We start from the raw sequence: 14,544 nt of genomic DNA on the forward strand, positions 1-14,544 counted from the left end.
GTAATTACTATTACTCTCAATTTGCAAATGAGAAACTGAGTTTCAGAGAGTCCCAAGGTCACATGACTACTGAGCGGTGAAGCCATGATTCAGGCCCGGGCCGTGCGGCTCCAGAATGTCCACTCTTCGTGCTACGTTTATCACTATTGTTCTGCAGCTAATTAGAGAGGAATGCATTCTTACAGTTTCCAAGATAGATTTTAGTTTTAGCTTTCTTTGCTATATCATCATCGTTGTCTATTCGTTTTCAGATAGGATTTGGGGCCTCTCAAGTAGCTTCCTGTCTGTTTTAGAAAGATAAAGATCTTAAAAATAATCTATAACCGTGTTTACATTTATAGAGAAAAAATTATCATCCAACATCTTTGTTCCTACTAATTATTTTGGAACAATGTTGGATTTTTGGTTAAAAATTTATTGACTTTTAAAAAAATGTCTTATTATTATTATTCATGAATTAGACCACTCATTAAAGCTTGCACATTATGTTGAAAATCTTCATTTTATTTGCAGTGTTGCTGTTGCATGGCTGTCAGACACTTGCTCTTCTGTGTGTCTATTACCAATGTGCTGTGTTGGATTATAATCCTAAACACCACTCTGTGCATTTTTCTTCATATCCTATTGTTAATCAGAATTATGGTTTAATATTGTTCACAGAGAAGTCATATGTATCTATTTAAAAATCACTACTGCAGTAGAGTTGGTTTTTTGTGTGTTTTTTTGTTTGTTTGTTTGTTTGTTTGTTTTGAATGATTCTGGTCACTGCCTCCTCAGAAAGGAAGGGAAAATGGGCAAAATTGGACTCTGTATCTCATGATGACAACTGGTCACTAATGGTGAGAAGCCAAGAAACGCTTCGATTATAGTGGATAGACAGTGCATTGAGATGGTGGTTGGGTGACCATCTAGTTTTGTATGATCATCTGCCCAATAATGTGCTGCTCACTGGAGCCAGACACTGTTGCAAGTGCTCACTTGGGCCTAACTCGCTACATTCTAACCGGCCAAGGAAGTAGATCCTGTTAGCAGTCCTACTTTACAGATGCGGAAACTGCAATGCAGGAAGTTATCACTTTTACATAATTTTACATGCATTATATTTTTATAACTGTTTCCTAAAACATCGGCATCATTAGTGTTCTTTGTTTCTGAGAAAACTGAAGATTTGGGGGTTTGAGGCCCATGCCACCCTCGACCCTACCCCCAGGGTCACCCAGCAAATAAACAGAACAAAGAACACCAACCCTGGTTTTCTGTCTCCAAATTTTGTAATTTCCCTGTCAGTCACCACACTGCCTGCCTCTCTTCCCCCAGCACCCCTCACTGGGCGCTGCATGGATCTGTGATGCTTCTGCTCTCCGTTCCCTCGTCAGAGAAAATGTTAGCGGAGAGTAGTAAACATGCCTGAGTCCCCACACTCAGCTGAACGAATGTCAGGTTTCCCAGAGAAGCTCTCGTGTTCTTCCTCTGTGCCGTTCCCCCGAACCACAGCCGCCCTGATGCTGGGCAGTACAGTGGGCCAGATGTGCAGGTGACCCCGGCGCTGCGGATCCTTGCGAATCTTTGAAAGAGTCCCCTGTCTGGCTGTACCATCCTTGCTGACGGGATCGCCCCAGCTGAACTCTGTTCATTTGGTACAGATGACCAAGGTGAAATACTTACAGAGTGTGTGTGTGTGTGTGTGTGTGTGTGTGCACTTGCAAGTGCATGTGTTAAAATTTTTCCTTGCCAGATAGCTGCTCTGACTGAGCCCACCACTGAATTAGGGGGTCAGCCGGTCAGTCAGCCACTGATGAAGGAACACAGAACAGAGTCGTGAGGCTTGAGTGGTGGCCCTGATTCTGTGACCCGTTCATCAAATGCCATTTACTTGTCTGCCCTGGTTTCTTCAGAGAAATATGGAACGATGGAAGGAGGAGGATTCCCTCCCCAGAGTTGATGATGTGTTGGCCCCTTGCAAGCATTAGTTCTCTGCTCTTTGCAATAATATGGAGGGGCAGGCACTTCCCCTGCCTTACGAACAGGGGAACTAAAGCTGAGAGAAGTTAAAAACCTTGCCCAGGGTCTTGCCGTTATGTGTTAGAGCAGGGATTTGAACTCAGGTCTGACACCAAGGCCATGAGTATCCCCAGCTATCCACGTGCCTCTGCAAGGATGTCCGTGAACTCCGCTTGCAGACACCAAGCACGCAGATGGAAATGCTGTGGTCACCCATGCAGCCCCCTCGGGTTTACCCACGGGGACATCACACAGTGGTCATACCATTACGAGTGTTTTGGGCTGCCCAGAATGGTTTGCTTCCACTGACTTTCAGCTTCCTTTACCTTTGTCTTAGCTCAGGCTGCTGTAAGCACGTACCACAGACTGGTGGCTTAGAAACACCAGAGTTCATGTGTCAGTTCTGGGGCGGGAAGTCTGGGATCGGGGAGGCAGCCTGGCCAGGTTCTGGCAGAACGCTGTTCTGGCCTGCAGATGCCCAGCGCGCTCGCATCCTGGCGCGGGGGACAGCAGGCGGAAACGAGCTCTCCTGTGACTTGCATGTGGGCACTAATCCCATCAAATGAATTTTTTTAGAGATTTTTTAATTTATTAATTTGACATAGAGAGATCACAAGTAGGCAGAGAGGCAGGCAGAGAGAGAGGAGGAAGCAGGCTCCCTGATGAGCAGAGAGCCCGATGCGAGGCTCGACCCCAGGACCCTGAGATCATGACCCGAGCCAAAGGCAGAGGCTTTAGCCCACTGAGCCACCCAGGCGCCCCTCCATCGAATGAATTTTGAGGTGATACAAACATTCGGTTCCTAACAACCTTCCTCCTCTGGATCATTTTCTGGCTAGCGGAAACCAGCTCTTTGTTATTAGACCTCATAAGTGCTAACGTTCAGCGTGAGTAGAAACTGTCTCCTACCTGTTTGCTCTTTGGGTCCCACTGACTGCCAGTCTGCCGGAAGTGCTGCGCCATCACTCTGCTGCTGGGGGGCTTCCAGGACCGCACAAGATGGAAGGCCCCAGCCTCTCTGTCAGGCTAGTGCATTGATTTGCCACCCCCGGAGGCCTGGCCAAGCACAGGGAAGACGGTGGTCACAGGGCGTGGCTTCCAGCCAGACATGGCTTCAGCATTAGGACAAGAAAATGGCACATCCTGGACCTGCTCACCAATCAGCACCCCTCTTGCAGGTGGTCCCTCACCACTGGAAACAAGGTGATCTTTCCTCTAGGACCTGTAGACACTATCCAAACTTCAAAGCAGCCACTGTTTCTTCCAGATGTTCCAGAGATCTTCCAGATCTCCAGCCCCTTGTGCCTTCCTGGAGGATGGGGAATAGGGCTGGAGGTTCCATGCTTCTAATCATGGCTTGGTCTTTCTGGTGACCCTCCCCACCCTGAAGCCATCCAGGAGCCCACCGAGAGCCATCTCTTTAGAACAAGATGTACCTCTCCTCCAGGAAATTCCAGGGGATTTAGAAGCTCTGTCAGGAACCTGCATCAAAGATCAATCTCTCTCTCTCTCTCTCTCATTGTGCCACAACAATAAAGCAAATATCAACAATATCAATGTAACTATAGTAAGGTTAAGAATTAGGAACTGGTGATATCTTAGAAGTCTTTTGCATGTCTCTTCTGGAAGTCTAGCCAGAGTACCATTCCTTTGCTTGAAGCATCCTCTCCTTGCTTATCTTTATGACTTTACCACCTGTGTATGTCTCCTGGAAAAATTTTACCTGCGTTTGATCTCATATAAATAAAATAATTTAATATTTACCCCCTGACTTCCTTTTTTCATTGAACACTGTTTATCAGTACTACTGTACATGGTTATAATTCATTAATTGTCACTGAAGAACAGTATTCTCTTACATAAATATGTATGACTTCCCTATTTACTTTATTGGATGTTGGGTTGTTTCCAATTTTTATTGCAGTGTTTGTATGAAGGTGTTTTACATGTCTCCTGGTTTACCGGTATAAGATTTTGGACTTTTTATGTACAAATTTCTGGGTTTGAGTTATTTCTAGAAAAAAACATGTATTTTTGTAATTCAGAAGAATAGTGCAAACAGCACAGACTCTCCTTGGTTTATTATATCTCTAAAGCCCCCCTGGGGTAGATCTATGTCTAGACTGCTGTGATGATCCTGAAATCTTAAACGTAACAAGAACTGGGAGCTTGTCAACAGTGAGTGACAGCACAAGAAATTGCCATCTGGAAACAGACCAAAACCGGGGCCTTTCATTTTGAAATGATGCAAGGAGAAAAGAGCTGTGATCCAAGACATTGGCCTTGCGACAGGTGTGGCCAGGAGGTCGCGTGTGTGCCCAGCAACCCCTAGACTTCCAGACCTCCCCTTCCTCCAGCACCAGCGGAACTTTCCACCCAGATGTGGGTAGTCATTTCCCGTGCTGGTCTAACAGGGAACTATCCCCCAAATCAAGTCCCACAGGTCAATTCTCCCCACCATGTTTTCCTCCTTCTCGTTGGTGCCATAATGATTTCCTTACTCAGGCTCAGAACTGAGTTATCTTTGCCTCTTGTCCCTCCCATCCTCTCAGCCCATCTGTCACTAAGCTCGTAGCTATCCTCTGCAGTGTCTCCCTAGGCTGCCCCTGAAGGGCCCCTTCACCTTGCCACTAGCACCCAACACCACCACCTCCCACCACTTCCCTTCTTCCTTATCTTCCCACAAATACCATTGAAATCTCCAAAATCACGGAGTTCATCATTTCCTGCCCAACAGTGGTGATGTCTCTCCTGCCACCCCAAGTAGCCAAACTAGTGACCTTCCGTGGATGCTCGAGACCCTTCATATTATGGCCCCAATTTACTCCTATTCACATCGATTTCTAGGTTAAAGTTGTCCTCTCATGCCGATTTTCCTGAGTATCACAAAGATCTTCAGAAAACTAAACTCAGAGATGATCCTTATTTTTTGTGGGTTTGTCCTCACTTCGTCAGTGCTCGGTGCACGCTTTCTCTTCCTCACATGCTGAGCGCTCTACCTTCTTGATATAATATTTCCTATTGAAATGTTGTCTGGGGTTTCCCTTAAAGCCTAGAGACTTTTCACAAACCAAGGGAGTGTTCATTTGTGCCTTCTTGCAGACGGCCACCACCACAGGCAAGGCATTGGGGGCAAGAGTCAAACTGGAACTCAGTGGGTAGCAAGTGAACAGAATTTATTACAGAAAGAGCTGCCATAAATTGAAAAATAATTGAATCTCAAAATTTTAGAATTAAAAAATATAGAATGCAATCATACTGGGACGCCTGGGTGGCTCAGTCAGTTAAGCATCTGATTTTGGCTTAGGTGATGATCCCAGAGACCTGGGATCGAATTCTGCCTTGGGCTCCTTGCTCAGCAGGGAGCCTGCTTCTCCCTGTGCCTGCCACTCCCCCTGCTTGTGCTCTCTCTCTGACAAATAAATAAAATATTTTTAAAAATGCTATCATATTATTTATGGAAATAGAAGGGTCCTGAGCTTAGCAACATACAGAAACATAAAGTTCTCCAAAGAGACCTGACAAGATTTGAGTCTAACACTCAATTTGTAAATTAAAAAAGTCAGAGTCCGAGTGTTTTCTAGCATGTTGCAACTTGTTTTGACCTGCGACAGCACTAACCTTAGTGTTGTCAAACTAATCTTGTTCCAATAGCCTTAGAGACAGAGGAATGCATTACTATGGACTAGACTAGAAATTGTCGACCAGTAGTTAGAGTGAAGAACATCAACGAACATGTGAAGTCAATTTTTCACATAATTGTAAATACATAAAAAGAGATGTGATTGGACATAACTGACATCAAAAGTAAGAGTGTGATCCTGAAGATTAAACAAAGTACAGATGATATCAAAGACAATCCAAGTAAACGGTCAGTCAGTGACATTGCCAGGAAAGAGGTAATAGCTGTGATTCTAGCAACGGGACAAGTGCTGGGAGACGAGTTGATTTTCGAGAGCAACTCACGTGTCCTGAAGGACGACTTGAACACAAGGTAAGACTTAAAAAAAAAAAAAAAAATCTGTACCATGAATTTGAATGACAAGAGGAGAATTCAAAGGCTTAGCATTTGTTCTGGTGTTTCAAAGGAAACTGGACAAAAATAGCATGGATTTGAGGAAAATAGTAATTGGTGATGAGAGGTGGTATTTTCTCTGTGACCCAGAAACAAAAAATGTCAAAGTTTGCACTGGAAAATTACAACATTCCCAATATCCCCCGAAGCACACATGTCAAAATCCCAAATAAGAGCACATTGCTTTGTCTCTCTGCCATCTGTGGCATGGTTCAAACCGGAAGTCAAAAATCCATCCATCCCATCATGCACACACGCTCAAGGTCCACAGGATGCCTTACAAGGTGGAGAGCTGAATGGGGATCTTTTGGCTTCAGCACATCCAGGGCCCAGCTGAGCCATTTTTTGTCTGGTGACAAAAAATGATTTGTCTGATGACAAATCTGTCACCAGATTTGCCATGGACTTTAGCCTTTCCCTTGAACATTTGTGGAAGGCTGGTTATGTGAGGACATTAGTAAGTATGACACAAAAAACTGGATTCATGGTCTGATGAGTTTGGAAAGTCCATTCAAATGGGTTTGTTACATAATGTATTAAAACTTTCAATGTATATTTGGAAATTCCAAGGAGAGAGAATGGTGTGCAATCTCTTCCAAACAGAGCTGACCCCGAGCCCTGCTTCTCTTGAGCATCGAGCAGGACAGTATTCCATAGAACTTCCTATAAAGAGCCTTGATTAATTGAGGCCTTTCCTCCAAATGACTTTTGGAAATTTCAATAAAGAAAATGTGTCACTGAGCCTATTCAAACAATCTTGCTGTCCCTGTGTAAATGGTTGTCACCCAAGGCTCGTCTTAGAGTGTAAGACATCGGTTTGGGTAAGTCTAAGAACTTGCCCTTCCTGCTACGTAGTGACTTCAGTACCAGTTAAGAATGGGAGAAGATCACATGAAACTCTTCTGTCCCATCCTGACATCAACCTGCAAGAACAAGGATCCCAGGAAGGGGGATGACAGCAGTGGGCGGGGCCGACACATACGCAAGTCTGGAAAGCAGAGACACGGGCTGTATCCCGTGTTTACCAGTGGGTCCCTGAAGAGACCCAAGTTGAGTTGGTGTGCAGGGGGCCTCAGAGGGCCTCCAGCCGAACATTCCCCCTCCCCCCGGCACGGGGGAAGCCCAGGGTCGCCCCCCTAGAGGGAGAGGTGAAAGTGGTTGAGAACCGGAAGGCCGGCTGACTGTCTTCCCATCACCCCCCTCTGAAGCCCTCTCCTCCTCCTGTCCCCAGAACATTTGCCCAGGAGATGTTCAAGCCAAGTGATTTCCAGTTGTTTGCTACCAATAAAATGGAAGCTAGATGTAGCCGAGTTGTCATGGTATAGAGCACTAAAAATAACGCCTGAGACTGGACTGCTATGCCATTCCTAGCACGTGACTTGGACAAGTCCCCTGCATAGACATTGATCTACGGAAACTGCTTCCAACTCCAGCTACTTCGTCACGTGAGTGTGGCTTCTCGGCGCTGAAACATACATGATTACAAACGGATTAAAATTCATGTTGAACCCTGGCTCATTCTATACGATAGGAATACTCATCTGTGGATAATGAAAATCACTGAAAAAAAAAAAACAAAACAAAACAAAAAAACAGTTTTGCACATCTTATTTTCTGTAAAATATTATCTTAATGTTTATAAAAATTTTTAAGGGTTGAGGAATGTTTTATGGTAACAGAAACAAAAACACTTATAATTTCAATGCGTAAGTGCACATATTCTTTTTTGCAGAAAAGCATAATAGGATGAGAAATAATTTTCAAATGCAAGCATCTAATTAGAATAAAACTCTGTGGGGGGCTTGGACTAGAAGCACTAGGCCAGAGAGAAGAAGAAGCAGTGTGAAATTTCTGACTCTGAAAGAAGAAATGGTTCTTGTATTTTAACTTATCATTTTATTTTATTTAGATTTTATATATTTATTAGAGAGAGAGAGAGAGCACAAGCAGGGGGAGGGGTAGAGGGAGAGAGAGAAGCAGGCTCCCTGCTGAGCAGAGAGCCCTGTGGGGCTCGAACCCAGGACCCTCGCAGGCGGTGGTGGTCAGATGGTGGGAGGGTCTGGAGGCCTCGTGAGGGTTTTCCCACTCCCGTGCCCAGTGGGTGACAGATGAGGTGTGAGCCGGAATGGCAGGTGTTGGTGGCAACAGCTACATGTCGTCTCTCTCTGCAGCTTGGGCTTCCTAGCGAAATGGCAGCTACATACCAAGGGTGATGAGGGAGGGAGGGAGAGAGAGAGAGAGAACCATGCCAAATTGTACGACCTTTTATGAACCAGCCGTGGCATTCACAGAGCATCCTTTCCTTTGCATTCACAAAGTCCAGCCCAGGTTCAAGGGCAGGAGACAGATTCCACCCCTTGCTGTGGAAGTAAGCAAGGTTCCAGAAGAGGATGTGGGACTAGAAATATTTTGCCAGCCTTTTTGGAAAGCACAGACTGCCACAGATCAGTATGGAGATCAGGAAGGCAAATTCTCCCCTGTGGTACCATCATGGCAGAACACGGATGGAAAACCAGCTCTGCTCCATGCAGCACACACTCTGGCCTGATTTTTGAGACCTGATCTTCTTCTGGGACAGGAGAATTCCAGATAGTGTGCTGGAGCTGAAAGGACCCGAGGCTTTGTTTCCGTGGGCCTGACAGTAAGTGAGTGCAGTCGCTTGCCCGTGGGGCCCTGGGGAGAACCGCCTGCCGCCTGCCACTCTCCGCGGGCTCGACCCCAGCTCTGGGTTCCACGGGGTACCCGTGAGGGTGGCCTGGGGCAGGAAACGGTCTTGGTGGAAGACCTGTGAAGTCAAGCAGAGCTGATCCCTCACCACCAAAGCCCTCAATGTACTTTTGGTGGCCAATCGCGTCCACTCACATCCCCCCGGAATGATTTCCACTGAGTTGGAAAATGTCAGTGAAAATTTACACCCTTACTATAGTGAAAAAAAAAATGATGTAAAAAATAGAAATGGCTTTCTTTTCAGACACTGTCACCATTTCTCTCTTGCATATGGCTTCCAGCAAGAGGTTTGTGTGTTTTTTTTTTCTTTTTTTTTCCCCCTTTCCTTCTATTTCACTGATGATTTGGCTATGGAATCTCAGAGAACTTGGGTCTTTGCCTGTAACTAAGAATGTAAAGGCCTTACACAGAAAATGTGGAAGTGTATAAAAAATCTTCAATATATACTATTTTCAGATTGCATATCAACATAACATTTAGGATTCAAGTCGCCTATCTTTATCTCTATAGACATTACACCAGAGCTACCACGATCCTATGTATAAATGTGTGGAAATGGCCCAAGAGGCATTTTCAACATTTCCAGAACTTCGATCTTTTTATCTCCTTAACTACTTGAAGGGTGTCACTTTCTTTGGTGGAACTGAAGAACATTATCGATTGTGTGTAATCTTTCCAGTAATTAAAGTATTTTCCCCAAGACAGGCTGCATATATATTCTCGCCGGGTGGGGTAGGCAGAGGGAAGGATTGCCTGGTTTTTATCCTGGGCTATTACACCTTGCCATTCCATGTATTAGTAGAGCAATCATTTCAAGTTCAAAATATTTAAGAGTATCTAATATATCTTTATATCGATGTATCTAATCATTCAGATTTGTATCGATGTATCAATGTATCTAATCTTTCAGATTTGCCATTATTATCCCTGCCATTGAGAAAGTGGAAATATTATTTGCCTCACTTTAATTCTATTTATGACTGGGTGTTTAATCAACTGAGAATAATATTTGGGAAAAGGAAAATGATTTAAGGAGTTACGATGTTCTGTGATGTGTGGTTACTTCTATGCTATTTACTTCTTGGGTTTAAAAAGCCAAGTTAATTGTAGTCTGGTTAATAAGTTTGAAATATATTGGCTATAACTACAGAAGACACATATAAGCCATTGACATCTAGACATCTCAGCAGCTGGAGAAAATGCCAGCATAATTCCTAAATCGAGAGTTTTAGTGACAAAGCAAGATATGCCTGGAGGAGTCACACAGCCAAAATTATCCCTGCCATTTCCAACAAATGTTTCCAAAGAGCTTCTAAAATGGTGCCTGCAGTGAAGACTTAGCCATATCCCACTTGTAGGACCTATGGGTTATAGCAACTGCCCAGGTCTAGAAATCTCTTGATTTTCCCCAGCAGCATAGGAATTGGGACACTCAGGTTGGCTCTGATCCCACCTCACCCCAGGGCCCAAAGTTCCTAGTGAAAACAGCCTGTGGAGCCAACTTCCAAGATGGTGTCAGGAATCGCCCACTCCTGGTGCCCCCACTCTACATCCCACACTTCTGGTCCCTCCCACTGTACCAGAGTTGGTCTGTGACCCATTATGGTGGCATGTCACTTCTGGCATTCTCTCTCTAACTCTGGGGAAAGCCAGCTGCCATGTCATGCTCAGCCCTGTGGAGAAGCCCAGGTGTCAAGGAACTTAAGATTGTTGGCCAACAGCCGTGAGGAACAGAGACTTGTCACAACCACGTGAGTGAGTCTGAAGCTGACCCCCCAGCGTGGCTAAGCCTTGGCCATGGCCACCCAAGTAAGTCGCTCCCGATTCCTGACCCTCAGAAGCTGCACAAGGTAATAAATGTTCGTAGTGTTAAGATTCTAGGTTTTGGGGTACTTTGTTACGCGATAGTGTAGAACTAACCCATAACTAGCATTCTATTTTAAATCCAAGACTTGGTGAACCTGTGCATCTGTTCTCTGAGCAGGTGAGGACACGGGGGTCCAAGAGTCCAGTGCGCCAGTCAGGGTCCGGTCACAGACTTCAGCAGAAAGAAAACAAACCGTGAGCTAGGTTTCAGGCACCGACGAGGTAATGGAAAAAGCGAGAGGAGAGCTCTCAGGTATCCCAGAGGTGGTTCCTGCAGGGAGCATTTCCACCCTTGGGCTGAGGACAGGAAGAGAGGGGCTGGAATAATTCACTCCCAGAAGCTCTGAGGAAGGGGTGCCACTCACTGTGTGGGGGTCTCCGAGCCGGAGGGGTGCCCCGGGCCTGGGCCCCACATCCCACGAGGAGCAGGTGCTGCTCGCTGGTGCTGGAGCCTGCGAGGGGAGGGGGTCGGCGGTCTGTCTGGGAGCTGGAGCCGCAGACAGGATCCAGGGGGGCTGCTGCAGGAAGGCTGGGGGCAGACGTGTTGGGTGTGGCTTCCGGGAGTGCCAGGAGCAGCTCCAGTCCTGCTGCCCCACACCCACCCAGGCCCTCCCTCGCCCGCCCCGAGGCTCTCCTTCCGCAGAGCCACCAGCGCACATGGTTGCCGATGGCGGGGTGGGCGGGAGCCCAGCGAGAGTCGGTCAGCCCATGGCTCATCTTGCCGCCCCTGTTGGCTTTCCTCACTTTAAGTTCCTTCATAGCACTTACCCCACAAATGTGCTAGAATTTTCCTGTATATGATCTCAGTCTCATTGCTGGAATGCACGTCCTCCCCCGCGATCAGGGCAGGGACCCTCGTTTTGCAGCACCTAGAAGAGTGTGGGGCGCGGAGACAGCATCGGGTCAGTGTTTGTGGAGCAAATGCACTAGGAAACGTAACAGTCAACGTGACCCGTCGGACACCTCGGACCTGAGCCCTGGAAAGAAGCGTCTCCTTGGGCAGCGGGAGCGGCTGCGGGCCGGAGCGCTTGTTCTCATGGACGACAGCCCGCGGGGGGAGAATCAGCAGGACTCGTTCCCGCATCCCTGGGTGATTTACGACTGTTTCTTCATCAGCTGGAGTGTGCAGCGATCACACTCCAGGCCGCTCGAGTTTCCGGACAATTCTCCAAAGTCACTGTCAGCCACAAATCCAGGGCCTGACAAACGTGCCCCGAGATTTCTGTCTTTGTCAAGACAGATTTAAGCTGGATTGGCTCAACCCATATGGATTAAATTTAAATTGGAGGGTTTTTTGGTTTGTTTTTCTCCTTTAAATATTTTACCTTAGGGGATTAAAGTTTCAGTTAGCATTTTTGGAATATTCCCCCCGCCCCCCCCCCCCCCCCCCCCAGTAGGCTTTGGCAAATTCTGGTGAAATGAGAACATTGAGGATGGCCCTTCCATCCCCTGGTCTGCGGTGCTTCTGTAGGGTTTTCTGAGACGTAGAAGTTTGAAGGAATGTGGGAGGTTTTGAGAACTTTCTTCCAGATCCGATGGAACTTGGCTAGAAGACTGTCTGAGCAAGGTGCATCCCGCAGCACTGTCTGTAGCCCGACGCTTACTTAAGACGAGGACGGTATTCTGAGAGGAAGGCATCAGCATATATGTGGACACACATGTACGGTTCTCTGCTCATGACAGAGGAGGAGAGAGTGGACAAGGACAGGAAGACGCGGGTGGGCCTTGTAGAGGTGGTCTTTGCTGCCTGTTGGTGAGACGCTGGTGTCCCTGGGCTCACTGAGCGGCGTGTCTTCTGGGGGGGCGGGGCAAAGGCAGCTGAGCCAGGTGAGGAAGGAGAGTTCACCTGCGCTGTAGGTCAAGGTCAACCTTGAGGGAGGGAACAAGGATGCCAAGCCACAGGGCAGGAGGCCAGAACCTTTGGAGAAAGGACTTTCTGACCTACCCATCATGACCACTTCTGGAATATTTTATTTTATTTATTTATTTTTTTAAGATTTTATTTATTTACTTGAGAGAGAGACAGTGAGAGAGAGCACGAATGAGGAGAAGGTCAGAGAGAGAAGCAGACTCCCCATGGAGCTGGGAGCCCGATGCGGGACTCGATCCCGGGACTCCAGGATCATGACCTGAGCCGAAGGCAGTCGTCCAACCAACTGAGCCACCCAGGCGTCCCTCTGGAATATTTTAGAGTGATTCTTCGACTCATGCCACCTTACCTGTAAATACCCGAGTAAGCATCTTAAAAAGGCAGGGCCGCTCTCCAGTGTGACATAAGACCGACTTCACATCGTGGAGCTAATTCTGTAACATCACGTAATGCCCGTGTTCGTGCCAGCGTCTCCAGCTGCCTCGAGCGGTTGCCTGTTGAGAGTTTAGGAAGCTGAACAAGACCCATTCCTTGCATTTGCCTGCTATATTTCTTACGTTGTCAAGGACAGCTCTTCCCTCATCCTCCCCAAGCCCCCTGCCTTAGTGTCACCGATGTGTTGACCAAGCCAGGCCACTTGTCGTGAGGAAACCCCCATTCTGGCCTTCTGCTCACTTCCCACAGACAAGAAGTTAGACGGAAAGGCTTTATGTTATTTCAAATTGGGTTATTAGAAAACATGCTTTCCTAAAAATATTTCACGAGTGATGTCGTGTCCTTCTATGGGACATATCTCATAATCCTTTGTCTGGATTAGTAGTGACCGACGTGGAGGTTCAAGTAAGCATTTCCTCATAAACAGCCTGATCATGTCATCATGGAGTCCCCCATCAATCTGTCACCTAGGGATTTTGCTAGGGATTTAGTTCCTACGTTCGTTGTGATATGAGGGGCTATACATGGTGGTTTGCTAATTTTGTCCTTCTCTTGAGGTTTTCTGATATACAGCTTATACGGGGAAGGTAGGACAAATGCATTTTATGTTTAATTTTATTTATTTTTTTATTTTTAGAGAGAGAGAGAGAGAGAGGGAGAGAGAGAATCTTAAGCAGGTTCCACGCTCAGTACATGAGCCCAGTCCGGGGCTCGATCTCAACGACCCTGAGATCACGAGCTGGGCTGAAATCAAGAGTTGGACTCTTAATGGACTGAGCCACTCAGGCGCTCCCAGGACAAACACTTTCCATTTCCCTTTGATTATCCATTTTTTTAAATGAGTCAGTGCTCTAGAAGCCTTCCCTGGGACGCGGAGAGTTTTATTCTATTTTCGTCTCTTCTTTATTTTTGTTTTTATTTTTACTTCCTGCCCTAGATGGAGAATCAACCATTTCTCCAAGAAACTGCTTATTTCTAGGGGTAGATGGTCCTGGGGAACGCAAACTGGTATAGGGAGCTGCTTATCGCGGCCAAGTCACCTTTGCTTCTAGGCTTTTTCAGTGGAACATTAGAAAAATATTTTTTTAAAAGAGAAGCAGTGAGTTTAAATTAATATTTTCAGTTCAAATCTAAGGTTTTGGGGCTTTTTCTTCTTTAACTGTTCCTTGTAACTACTTTCTCTTACATAAAAATCTTGGTCCCTAAGCCATGAAGCGTGATTACTTCTTCACTTACCTTACAACATACATTTACCAGTTGAAAAGAACAATAGCAAGATTATTACGGACGATATGACAAGTGAATGAACTTTACGATTTCTCTGCAGCTCTTCCTGTCCTTAGACTATCTCCAGCAGGCACGTTGAGTAAAACTGCCATGTGCCGCAGCCAGCTGGGGTAACCGATGGCTTGTCACGGGTGTATCACCAACTCGAGATGCAATTAGACCCATTTGTTCTATTATTTATAAAATTTTTAAAAATTACATATTGCTTTTTTCTTTAATTTTTAAAAAAATTTGCATCATGATCAAAAATACATAACGAGATACCTTTAGAGATGTCGCATTT

The sequence above is a fragment of the Mustela putorius genome, unplaced genomic scaffold (genome assembly GCF_011764305.1).
Source record: "Mustela putorius furo isolate JIRA1106 unplaced genomic scaffold, ASM1176430v1.1 tig00000813_pilon_pilon_pilon, whole genome shotgun sequence".
In the NCBI taxonomy this organism is placed as follows: domain Eukaryota; kingdom Metazoa; phylum Chordata; class Mammalia; order Carnivora; family Mustelidae; genus Mustela; species Mustela putorius.